Source organism: Mus pahari, chromosome 14 (assembly GCF_900095145.1).
Source record: "Mus pahari chromosome 14, PAHARI_EIJ_v1.1, whole genome shotgun sequence".
Classification (NCBI taxonomy): domain Eukaryota; kingdom Metazoa; phylum Chordata; class Mammalia; order Rodentia; family Muridae; genus Mus; species Mus pahari.
The window spans coordinates 15,806,361-15,819,560 of NC_034603.1; the positions used below are offsets into that span (position 1 = coordinate 15,806,361).

General features: G+C 42.9%; 1 protein-coding gene across 2 annotated transcripts in view; it reads right to left on the bottom strand.

Moving 5' to 3' along the window:
* Sgcd (sarcoglycan delta) overlaps positions 1-9,855 on the bottom strand; it is a 389,217-nt gene extending 379,362 nt beyond the window's left edge. The window contains exon 1 of one of the 2 annotated variants that reach the window (XM_021212905.2): positions 9,586-9,855. The gene's annotated coding sequence lies outside the window, so the exon portion shown is untranslated. Of the gene's footprint in view, positions 1-2,056; positions 2,118-9,585 lie in introns of those variants that run through there. The other variant, XM_029546159.1, reaches the window with a different exon arrangement.
* Positions 9,856-13,200: the final 3,345 nt, after the last annotated feature.

The following is a 13,200-nucleotide window of genomic DNA, read 5'->3' on the forward strand; positions in this document are numbered from 1 at the left end:
TTTATGATAGGAGATGAATGCCTTGGAGGAAAGATCAATGGACCGGGTAGCCTCGTGAATGCTGTATTTGAACAAGGAGTTTAAAGACTCTCAAGAACTGATGGAGATTTGGTTTTATAAAGAAACCAGACTTCACCTAAATCTGGTACTTGATGTTTCAAGTTGAGGACCAGAGATGAATGAGTTAAGGACAGTCTTGAATAGAAGTCATCAAAATCCTGCCTGAAGGCTTAATTTGGTCATCTGTATAAGCAAAGGAAGGTATGTCCATCTATCATGGCTACTGTCTGGGGATCCATTCAGCTTACCAGGCACCCTTCACTGCACAGGGCCAGAGCTTCCTAAATCCCCCGTGGATGCTTCTGACAAAAGCCAGATGAGGACACTCATGGCTAAGCTCCCACAGCTTTTCTGCAGCTTAGGGGCAAGGCTACAGTGTAATATGATGCTTGAGACCCAAAGCTTGAAAAGTTTGTAGACAACATAAAACCCCTTCCCTAACAGATGAGAAAAGTAGGTTTCAGGAGTTGCAGGTATTTAAGGTCACAGGTTATTTCCTAATTAAAGTCTGCTAATTAGAGAAAATGTAAGTTTCCCAGAAATTCCCGGCCTTAGTCCTTCCCATGTGAACTCTTGTTTCATTCATTTCCCTGCCCTTAAGCATGGCATACACACTTTCTGATACTCAGGATGCACCATTAGGAACCTCCAGCTTTTTTATATAAAACATGAATAAATTACTATCATATAGTATAAGTCCTTCTAAACTTTTCATTTACTTGGTTTGAGTTGAAAATTTTTAATTCATTTTTCTCTTATATAATTCAACTGCAGCTTCCCTTCCCTCTACTCCTCCAAGACTCCCTTCTTCTCCTCACTCCAAGGCTCCCCTCTACTCTAGAAAAGAGCATACCTACCTCTCAGGGATAGCAATCAAACACAACACAAGATACAGTAAGACTAGTTACAAACCCTCACATCAAGTTTACATGAGGCAGTAGGAGGAAAGGAGTCCCAAGAACAGGCAAAAGAGATAGAGAGACCTCTCTCTGTGTCTTTTACTGTCACAGTTCCCCTGAAACACCAAGCCTCCCCATTAAACACCAAGCCATCAACCATTACATATATGCTGAGGACCTAAAACAGACCCACACAGGCTCTGTGATTGCCATTTCAGTTTGTACGTGCTCTCATAAGCCCTGCTTAGTTGACTTAGAGGGCCATGTCTCTTGGTGTCTCTTGGTATCAATGATGGTAGCCCAGACTAAATTCAAATTCATGGCAATCCTCTTGTCTTACATCACTACACCTGGCTTTAAATGTTTTGCTGAACTTAACTATAATAGCATATGATTGTTAGTATCTGAGTTAGACATGAAAGGCAACTGAAAAACTGGGAGATTTAGTAATTTTCCCCAAGTCACTCAGTCTGCAAACCATGGCTAAAATCCCATTCTCATTTTGTTGTTAAAATGTTCTCAGATATAGGCAAATACTCATATAGATCAATATGATTGCTAATTAAGAATTTAATTTAAAATCATCTTTGTCAGAATTTTTAAACATAAATATTATTAAGTTTGTCAAAAATAATATTTGATTAGGTGCCATATCTAGTTCAGTCAGGGTATGTGTTACTCTAAGAATAGGTATTTTTCTCCCGGGAAGCAAAGCCTCTCAAAGCCATAAATTTTTTTTGGCGTCATGAAAAACAGCTCCAGCAAATGGATGCATCCTTCTATAGTGATTTGGTGGTTCCATAAAATTACCATTGATTCAGTGGACTCTCCCTTGACAATTGGTTGGCAAAGATCTTCAGCTATTACCTGTGATCCTGGACGCTGGAAATGAAATCTGTAATCTAAAAGGAGATGTTTATCTCATTTTCTATCGTTTTATTTTATATAAAAATTTGAACTTTACAGGTACAAGCATGACAATAAAGTTATAAGACAGAGCAGGAGAGACGTCTCAGTGGCCAAGAGCACCTGCTGCTTGCCGCTCTAACAGTCGACCCAGGCTCTATTCCTAGCACAATCCCACACCAGGAACTCACGGTTGCCTATAACTCCACTTCCGGCGGATCTGATATCTTCTTCTGGTCTTTGTGTATACCTGCATTGAAGGTGGTATACAGACATTCATATACACATAAAATAAAAACTTTAAAAAACATTATGCCTTTTGTTAAGCACTCTCTGTTCATGCTATAAGTTGGAGGAGTATATATATACAAATGCATTTATGTCTATCAAGATACAATTGGCACACAGTGAGTATATGCAGATAGTAACTAGAGAACTCGATGAATTTTAGACATCTGTGCTTATTTATTTGTAAATAAGACAGGCCATATTTATCACTCTCAAGATTCCTCTCATGTACTTTTTTTCTAGGTTGATTTTCCTAAAATTATGTGTATTTTCCATGTATATCTATGTTGGGCTAGGTAGATGTCAGTACAGATACCCACAGAAGCCAGAAGAGAGTGCTGGATCATTTGGAGCTGGAGTTTCAAGTGTTTATGAGCCACTCAACATGAGTGTTGGCAACCAATGTTCGGTCCTCTGCAATAAAACACTACATATTCTCAACTACTGAGCTATCTCTCCAGCCCTTCATGCCCTTTGTTAAACAATCCCTACCCCCTATATGAGAGACCTCATCTGGTCTCTCCCATATTTATAACTTTTTAATTCCAGCTGCCATTCATATGATTGTTTGAACATCTCACTGTGAGCCCTCTGTTCCTAGCCACCACAGTAGCTTGTGTATTTCTCTTCAATAAGATACTCCACCTATCTCAATGGTGTTCTTGTGAAGAATTAAGCCACAATTTCATGATTCCATCCAATAAATCCCACTTCAAGAGAACTGAGAAAGGATCCTTTGAGTCACTATATTCTAGAGTTCTATTGAGAAACTCTCCTGAGACAAACCCAATTGAGCCATATAAATGCTTACTCATTGGTAGCACAGATGGGTGACGGAGCAGTGTGCCTCTCACAGGAAGAAGAGCTGTCCAGAACCCATCTACCATGGTGCCATGGCAAGAGAGACCACAGATATACATCTTTGGTTTTAATGGGTCACGTAGACACTCATATTGTCACGTGTTATATTAGGATGTGGCTAAGTGATGAATTGGGAAAAAAAATAAAAAATAAATAATCTGAGCACAGCTATACACAAACAACCATGACCACTTGGGAGCACTTGGGAGCCTATGCAGGCATCAGGAGTTTAAGGCTAACCTGGTTTACAGAGTGACAACCCAGTCGCAACAAAGCAAATCAAAGCAAAATCACTTTGTGAAAATGAATTCATAGGAGAGCACATGGATAACATGAAATCCATTGTTTGTTTGAGGGCTTCTATTTGGATCCTCAGTGTGTAATATATCGTGGGCAGCAAAGGATGGTGAAGCCACCATCCTTTCTAAAGTACATAGTCTGTGTTGGAACCAATGTTTGTCATGGCACAGTCAAAGTTACACTGTCCAGACTCACCCCTTCCCTGCACCCTCCCTGCTAGAGCAAAGCAAATGTTGACTGAGATGAACAGGTACTCGACAAGAAAGGAAACACAGAGGAAGTGTAATGGTGGCACTGAATAAAACAATAAAGGGAAAGAGCCAGAAAGATCTTAACAAAAGAGAAGGGAGAAGACAGCCACATGGCCACACTGGAATAGAAGAACAGTGCAGCTCAGCTCCCAGATAAGTGTCTTTAAGCAGTCTTCTTTCATGAACTATAACATGCCCAGGCCACAACCCCAGTCAGAGTTACTACAGCAGAACACTAAGTATCTGCTTGAAGAACATAGCTCACCCTGCTACTTATTAACTTGGAGCTCAGTGAAAGCCAGAATTATTGGCTGACCACTTCAACCTTGGCAAGTAGTGGCTGGGCCTCCAGGCGTTCAAAACACATCCTGTGGAAGACAGGACATTCACAAGTGAGTCTGAGCCTATCGGAGGAATTGGAAATGTGTTTTGTAGAGAGGGTCTCGGTCTCTCGGTCTCTCTCTCTCTCTCTCTCTCTCTCTCTCTCTCTCTCATCCCTGGCAGTATTGTCTTTACCAGGGAATTGTGCTTGCTTTAATAGACACCATTGCTTTAGTGGTTAAAGTGAGATGAATAAAGCATCTGTGTCCACAGCCACCTACACACACCCCCGCACCACAGACATCAGCAAAGAGCCGCTACCAAAGCAATCTCACAGGATTTATGCACGAAGTGAACCGTGGTGACACGGTCCTCTGTGAGTGCTGCAGGCCCAGCTGAGAGTCAGGTCAGGGGCCAGAGCTTACAAGTTTTCCTTCAGACGAGGTGGCTCACATTTGGCAACAGGAATCTGAAGCAATAATGAAGACAGTCACCTTTCCAAGTGGCAGCAAAGGTGAAGAAGTAACAGGGACAGAGCGACACAGTGGAAATGCACACAGCAGGGAAGCTAAGCAAGTCAGTGCACAGCCTTCTTTCTCGGCCTGATCATCTTTACCATGACCTGGTTACTTAGTTCCTTTTCCGTTTACTTGAAGCCACAATAGTTAATGCTAGGCACACATATGCCTAAGTCTGTAAATGTCCACTCTGCAGAGGGCTTCACCTCATGTGTATTCACAACACATCACACAGCAGACATCATCTTAGTCCATTTAAAGACGAGGACTTGGGGCCAGAGCTGATAGTGAAAGCTGGCTAAGGTTGCCGAGTTGGGATCCTAATGGAGCCTGAATCCCACTTCTCAGCTTTACTCCTCTTTTGCTATAGCGTGATTATTTCATCCTCTTTTATTTATTTGCCATACTCCCTTCTCCCTGGCATCCACTCTCTTTCTTGCTTAGATGACAAATAAAGCTCACAAAGATATTTTTTTTCTTTTGTCAAATAGAGGTTAATTCGTGTATTACAGGAGGAAGATAAAGACAACAGCATGAGTAAGAATGATGGAGAGATGGATAAAATATTTCAAGAGGTTCAGACTCAGAAAAGAGGATGAAGAGATACTTTTGAAAGGGGAGTGTCCCCTTGAGATTGTAGAAATGATAGGTTTTGAGAAGCTGCAAAGAACCTTTAAAGCCTTCTCTCTTGAGAGAGAGGCCCTTTAATCCTGAGACCCCGAAAAGTGTGGAGCCTAGACCTTCTAGAGATTTCTACCAGCAATGTTTATTCTGATTTCAAAGCCCACATCTATGTCAACCACCATCACCGTCATATGTGGCTTCAGTGGCCATGAGGAAGACAACAAGCTCCACAGTGCCCTGAATCATATTGGGCTCGCTTTGATCATGCGTGAGAGAAAAAAGAACAGCCCCCAACCTGCCTCATGGTAGAGCAAGTGAAGCTGTCACTCAAGATGTTGTGTCACATCTTTCTGGCATTTGCCATCAGTGCTATACTAGGTTTCTGCAGTAGGCAAAAGTCAAAATGGTATTTCACAAGCCACAATCTTGACCTGTAGTTTGACTTGGATTGGACAAAACCTGAGGGTGAGACATTTTTAGAACTGAGAATTCCCCAACTTTCACTTCAGATTTGGTAGGTTTTGAGACATATGGGCATTGGTGTCTTCTCTTACTTAGACCCCAGTATAATGTTCGGTTTTTTTTTTTTCTGTCTCATATGGCTTCCAAAGTGTAGCTCATCAAGAACACTTAAATCACACTCAAAACCCAGAGTTGGTGTCAGTAACCCAGAAACACTGCCTCTGTGCTAGATCGCCTATGCTTCTTAAGCAAGCGATTCCCTCTCTGGTCTTAGAACTTATGTCTTTTTTAACAAAAGAAATAATTACTTCAAATGTACTTGGTTCTTCTTTTTTTTAATGTCAAGAACTCTGGTCAGTACTATCTATGACCCACATCACAGACTCTCTCCCCATTTTCAGGCGATAACAATACTCCAATTCATATCACTAGTCAAAAACCCTTTACCTTGGCTTATTCTTTCTAGTGCAGTCTTGGGGCATGAAAGACTGGCCAAAGATAGTCCTTGCAGCGTTACTCCATGGGGCCAGCGCCTGATCAGTGAGCTTTCAATGCAGTTCTGTCAATATGCTTTGAGGCACCAGAGGCATTATAGTAAGACTATAATGAGGTTATTCCTTCCTGATTAAAGGAGTCTGGAGGTCAAATAATTTCCCTTCATCTTCTGTTACTGCTTTTCTGGCTTGTGGACCACACATAGAGATAAAAAGAGGATATAAAGTGGAAGCAGGGGAAGCAGTGCTCCTTGCTCAAGTGCTCCCTGGTTCATAAGTCTGATCCACAACAGTTTATATGAAAACAATCCCTTTAAGGCTTAGATTACGACAAGCAGGGTTTGAAGACTGATGAAGCCTTCACTGACACAGTGCTCAAACTTTCTTTTCCAATGAAATTTCCTGGAAAATCCCAACATATAGAATAAAATACTGCATCTAGGCTCCACTAGAAGAGAGTATTCCAAAGCCATTCCTTTCCAGTTGCCAACATTTCTTAGGAATGACTTCTGTTGGCAAACATGTAATTCCCTGGATGTGGGCCCTTGGATTCTCAAGCTTAGATTAGTAAAGATCCCATTGGAACTCCTTCTTCTGTTTCAAAAAATCTCTAGGTCTCAGTCTGTGAGTTATACTTGCCTATGGACTCCCCCTTTGAGTGATAAAACCCCATTTTCTGGGGCTCCAACAGCAGATTGACTAATGTCATGGCAGTTCTTGGCTTTTGTAGTGTTATTAGATAATTTGTATAATAAATCTATCAACTATTTGTCTGCCATCCATCACCTACCTGTCCATCATTAAATCTGTCACCAGTTAGCTATCAATTCTAACTATGTATCTCCTTAACTATTCCTTCTATATATCTATCATCTATCTTTTCTACCATTTACTTAACATCTCTCTTCAAATCTCTGTCTCTGAGTAGCTACCAATCTATTTATTATCTCTCTTCCCTCCTTCCTGTCTGTCTGATGATTATCTCTCTATGTCTTTCTAGACCAATGTATCACTTCTCTCTGTGATCTCTATCTATCTTCTAATCTAATTTCTATTCATTCTCTCTCTCTCTCTCTCTCTCTCTCTCTCTCTCTCTCTCTCTCTCTCCACTTCACACTTTGTGTCTTTGTCCCTGTCACCTGTCTTCTAACTACCCTTTATATCTCTGTATCTAACACAACCGTCCTATATCTCTGTCAGTCCTATATCTCTGAAGAAAAAAAAAAGAACATTCATGTTTTTGCTCTAAAAAGGTTCACATAGCATGATCTTCTTTTTCAAAACTTTGTTTTAATAAAGTAGGTCTAGCAGAGCCTGGAATAGCTTCATTCCAGTAGTGACTTGCTCATGTCCACCTGGTCCCTTCACTCAATGTGCCTGCAGGAATAGCTCTGCAAGGAACACGGGCTAAAATAAGGCCCCAGGAGCCTGTTCTCTCCTGCTTCGGAAATCTGAGCCCTCTGGGTAATGCTATTCTTACAAAGTGCGCTTTCTGATTACTTCCAGAAGGCACTGCAGGGTAGGTTGACCGTAATGTTTCTCCTTGTGAGGAAGGCAAAACAGCATCCTGCACTGAGGCTGTGCGTTACCTTCATCTGAAGGCCAGCAGAGCAGTGGCTAGTACATTCTATTAAGTGTGCTAATTTCCTGGGCAGAGATCTCCCTCTGTGCCCCATGTTAATTTTGCCCAGCTCTGTGCTTATGGATCCACCTCTGTATCAGATTTCTTTTTCTCTGCCCCCGTTTTCCCTGAACCCCTCCTTCCAAATTACGAGAGAGTTTCAGATTGTCTCTTGAAAAGAGAAACTACAGTTTCTTCCGAGTTTGGGCACTGCTCCGCACAATCTTGAAACCCAGAGTTGCTATGTCACGCCTCTTTCTGCAGAAAGCTTGACACGTACTAAATTTAGAGGGGGATGACATTCCAGATCACTCTCTGTCTCTGTTACTGGCAGTGGGTGCCTGGCTTTGGTTCAGCTTAGTTACTAATCTGCCCGGGCACCAGAAAAGAGAGCCATGGTCCATCTTGACTTCTAACTGCCCTCCTTTGCCTGCAGGGAGTCCTGAAATTCTTTAAGCTGCCCCACCCTGCCCCACCCTACCCAACTCTACCCCTCCCGACACAAGGATGAAGTTTATATGGAAAACATGTGTGAGCCACAGCTCAAGACTGAGAAAGCCAGCTGTCAGTCATTTGCCGATTCCATCCTCCAAAAACAAAACTATAAGGAAAGTACCAGCTGCTAATCTGGAAATTCTATCCGTAGCACGGACTTCTGCTTATTCTTCTTAGGTCCAGGACTGGAGAAAGTGAGACATCCCAACATCTACCCCTCTCCATTCAGTACTAACAATGGCCTCTTGGACCCCAACTTAAACTCACCCTGTCTTCTAAGAGAAGCACCCATAAGGTCTAGTGGCTCTGTGCTAATGACTTAGTTAGCATTCAAGGACTTTCCTCTGTTTTCCCTAGGCAGGTTCTTGCCTAAGTCCCCTCTGGACTTGCTATGGACTGATCACCAAGTTAGCCCTCAAACAGGATTGAGGAGCAGTAGTCCAAACTTGTCTGAGCTGAGCTAAGCTCTTAAAGACAGTAGCACTGCATGGCTTGTCTTCTAAATACATACACAGGAAGGAGCAATGTAGTAGTCCTAGGAAGGCTATTATATGTATTACAATATAGTGTATATGTATGAGAAAGAACAAAAATTGAAGAGGAAAAGCAAGATTCTCTTCTGCTAAAAACTAGTCAATATTTTTAATGCACTAGTTTTAGTTAGGGGAGAATAAAATGGAGCAATCGATAAAACATTCACACTATTTGCCTCTATTTTTAACAATGACTTTTTCAAAAATAAATGACTGTTTTCTGCTATTGCTCTATTATCTGTTATAAAATACAGAAGCATTTACTAAACTACAGGTTATTTCTTCCACCGAGTAAAAGGGGGATTGCTTACCAAAGCAGAATAACAATCCAGCACATTTCTACACAAATATATTACTGCTATTCAGATCTCACATAAGAAAGTCAAAGACACATTCAAAAATTAAACATCAGGAAGCCTTACACACATCTGTTCCTACAAAAAAGAAAGAAAGAACGAAAAGTGTATTCCAAAATAAAAACTTCCAACCCTGATTCCCTCCAAAAGCAGAGAACGGTTTCCTGCTTGGAACACCCCTTTTTAAAATCCTTGAAGCATTGAAAACCCGCATGTCTTCATCGGAGATTATCTTTGCCGTCAATCAAGTGTCCCATGAAGCAGAAAGGGAAACTTCCAGATCGCTAGAACAGGGCACCAACACAGGAATCCACATACTTTTCCTTCCCCAGTGCTGTTAGCTGTGCAGTGCTAACTTTCAAAAGTGCCTGGGCTCTGTTGAAACTCAGATCTTAAGGGCCCTTTGCGGGCAGACAAAGCTGAGAAGCACCCAGTCCCTCTGCCCAGGTGATGGGCTGAAATGTGTTAATTCACTCCTACACACGCCGTCTCCCCCCACCCCTGAACGACCCCCCCGCCCCCCAGTGTTGGTGAATGAACAGCAGACAGGACTCAGGAAGCTAGGCTGGTAAGGCAAGAGCTGCACGGTCCCCTACCTCTCTTGTCTGTTTCACAGAGTGGCAGATGAGAGTCCCCCGTGATCCTGGGGAAAGCTGAGAGGCTCTGATGGAGGCGGCCACTCAGCCCGCCCCCGTGAGCAGGCCCTGCCTGCGCTCAGGAGCTGCCCCAGTCAGATTTTCCAGCCGCACAACTGCAGCCAAGTCCCTGCCCATGCCTGAAGAATTTCCTGAACAGCATTCCCGCTCTCTCACTGCCTGCTTTGAAACCCTACTCTGCCTCTACTTCGATGCGGGTTTTGTGGAGCTGAGTCCCAGCTACTGGGCTGTCTCCAGATATCAATGGGAAACACGTGTGTCAAACCCAGCCTTGCTTTCTTACAACAGCGCTCATGGCGTCTGCCGGCTGGGTTCACACTCACCGAAAGAAGGCTGCTTCTAGAAACTGGATTTCCCAGACATTCTCTATACAGACTTTGCTCTGGGTACTAGACGCAGTCGACTTGTCATCCCTCCCTCCCCCGACCCCCAGTTCAACATTGTCTCTTTGTACCTTGGCTGTTCCATGTGGACTGTGGAATCCCCCACTGCCTGGGGTAAGCCCCCTGTGTTCCCTCTTCCAGATCTTAATAACAAACCGACTGCAGCGAAGAGATATAAATTCTAACTCCATCTTTCTCTCTGGCCCTTCCTAAGTTTTTGCTTAAAACTTCAGTTGCTGGGGAGGCAATATTTTTAGCATTTCTAGTTCTGTCCTCCCAAGTTGTCTTCTCCACCTGATTCCTGCTGCATCTCTCTCTGCAGCAACTAAAAATAATGCAATTATTTTCCTCAGACACTTCTGATACTTTTTGCTCTAAAGCTGTGCAGGTAACATGGTACTACTGGCTGTAACGTTTTCCATGCTGTGACAACTCTGTTAAGGTGACAGGAAAAGAAAAGAACCTGGGGACCAGAATGCATCTTACATCTGTGCAGCTGTAATTTTCTCTTTCCTGGGTGGCATTCCCTCAAGATGTCCTGAGTACCTCCTGCTGGGTTTCGAGGTCTCCCTTTGACATTTTCTCTTTCCTATCATAAAAAAGGAGACAAATCTCAAAACACATGTGTTCCCGGAGGGAAGTTACCTACATCTAATAAGCCAAAGCAAAGTTTTCAAGTGAATGTTCCAGAAAACAGGTTAAAGAGAAACAGTTAGTGTGTGAGTTTTGTTGTTTTGTTTTGTGTTAACATTTAAATCACACACATCAACATTTTTCTCTTTCTTTCTTCCCTCCTTTTCCTTCCTCTTTGTTGGTTCGTTTGTTTCCGTCTTCCCATTTTCTTGCCAGATTTCAAAACCCTATGTCCTTGGGCTGCTGTAGATGTGAGAACTCACTGGCGTTCAGAGTTTAGCATCAAATTGTGTTGAATCTTCTCAGCACAATTAACTTTTTGCCTTGGGAAGCATGGATGGGCATTCCTGCAAGCATGCATGCCTGTGTGTGTGTGTGTTCAGGCACATGTGGTGAGACACACCCATACATCTGAGGTCATGGTGCGATAATTATAGAGCCAGAGAACTTAGAGACTGTTCAATCCAAATAGTTTCCAACCTTCATCTTACACAGAGAAACCTAGGCCTAGGGAGATGAGATGATTCATATGGAGTTGTGAAGACAGTTATTGCCAGAGCTGACGCTGGCGAAGGCACCCTGTGTCCCTGTCGCGTGTGCCCTTTCTACTGTTGTGTATTCTGGGAAGGTTATACCACCTGGCTTTCAGGTGAGCAGCCTTCAATCAATTCTGCGTCTAACTGTTTCTCTCTAACTAGCGGTCCCAGCTGTAGGTTCTAGTCTATTTAACTACTCTGGACCTTGGTTTTGTCAATGGTGAATTAAAATTAATAACTCGATTCTACTTTATAGGAGTAGTTACCCATTTATTGAGGTAATCCACATGGCACATAAATCACTTAAGTTTCTTTGTTGTTTTGGTGGAGTAAACCTAGACCTTTTTTTTTTTTTTTTTTAAATCTGAATTGTGTCCCTATTTTCTGCTGTCTCAAGAGGGCAGATCAACTCAAGCACAGGAAACTGCCCCAAGGTTTAAGTTGGAACAATAAGCCAGCCAAGCAGCTACTCTTCATTTATTACCAAACAGAGCACTGGGGTCTTTCCTCCAGGTTAACCCGCAGGAAAGGCACAGTGAGAATCCAATCCACAGTGAGCCCTGTGAGGCTGAACAAAGTGCTGTCCAGAGAATTGGACTTCAGCACTAAGCTCAGAACATCTAGAAAGAGATGGTCCTTCACAGCTGCAATGCCCACATTCAGAAACAGCTCCATCCCCAAGGGCCAGCAGCAAGGTGAAATCCCCACCCGGAGAGAGAGAAAACACTCAGAGGAAACAGCTGCTACAAATCCTAAAGAATTGGATGTTTATTTGTGGGTTTCTTTCTATTGCCTTTGTCTTAGTGGTGAAAGTGTCCAGTGCTTAATTAAGCTGTGTGCAGCTTCCTCCAGGAGAATGGAAGATGGAGTTCAAGCAGTTCTTAATGTTGAGTGGTTTACCAGTGTTTAAGTTATTAAAGACGGGGCAACCCCCTGGGAAAACAGGCTCACAGTTTTAGTTTCTTAATTTTTATACGATGAGTATTGTGTAAAATAACTCGGAGGGGTGGTGTGTGGCCAGTGTAGCACCCAGTAAATGTTTAAATTACCTAACTGCAGCTAATGTTTAATACTCCAGGGTACCCGTTGCAAAGGATGGTAGAATTCATTCCTCAGTCTCCTTCTCTGACAACGTCTCATTGGTTCTTGAGTAGTCCTCGATTGCAGCAGATAGAATTTATTCAAATTAGCCAAAAGAAAAAAAAAAAAAAAAGGAGAATGTACTAAATTAACCACTGTGAGCCTGCATGCAATCCTGAAGCATGAGAAGAGCCACGAGGATGCCATCAAGGTTTTGCCCTCTCTTCCCCTAGGCTTCTCTTGGCTCCAATGTCATCTCTGTTCTGGGCAGTGAGGCATTCCCAGCTGCTTCACTCTCACTGGGAAAAAAAATCCAAGGTCTTTTCCCCCAAAGGGATCCCTCTATTAGGTCCACCTTGATCCACGTGATCACTGGCAAACAAGTCTCTGACCACACAGATAGGGTCTGTGAAGCAGCCATATTTGTCTCCCATGATACCCTGGCAGGCTAAGGGCAAATAGTCAGAGCCATCTGTGCCACATGGGTTGAGTAGACTTATCAAGGGATTGGGGAAAAAACGTAGAAGGTATACAAAGTGGTCTTCCTCTGGAAGCATGGGGTCCCGAGTTCAACTCCCTACAGCCATGTAAAAAGTCAGTCATGGATCCCAGTGTGCTAGTTGACCCTAATGTTTGGAGTTGGGTAGGGTGATCTCTGGGGCTTGCTGGCAGCCACCCTAGCTTCAGATTCAGGTTACTCCATTGAGGGAGGGTCTTACTGTGAGACCTGTCAGGTTACTGATTGAGACCCTGTTTCCATGGAGTAAGGGAGAATGATCGGGCAGGGCACTGAATAACATTCTCTTATAGTCTTTGCACCCATATATTAACACACACACACACACACACACACACACCACAATAGAAAAACAATAAAGTGAAAAGTGCTAAGAGAATAACAATATACTGTAACCTCTTTTCCA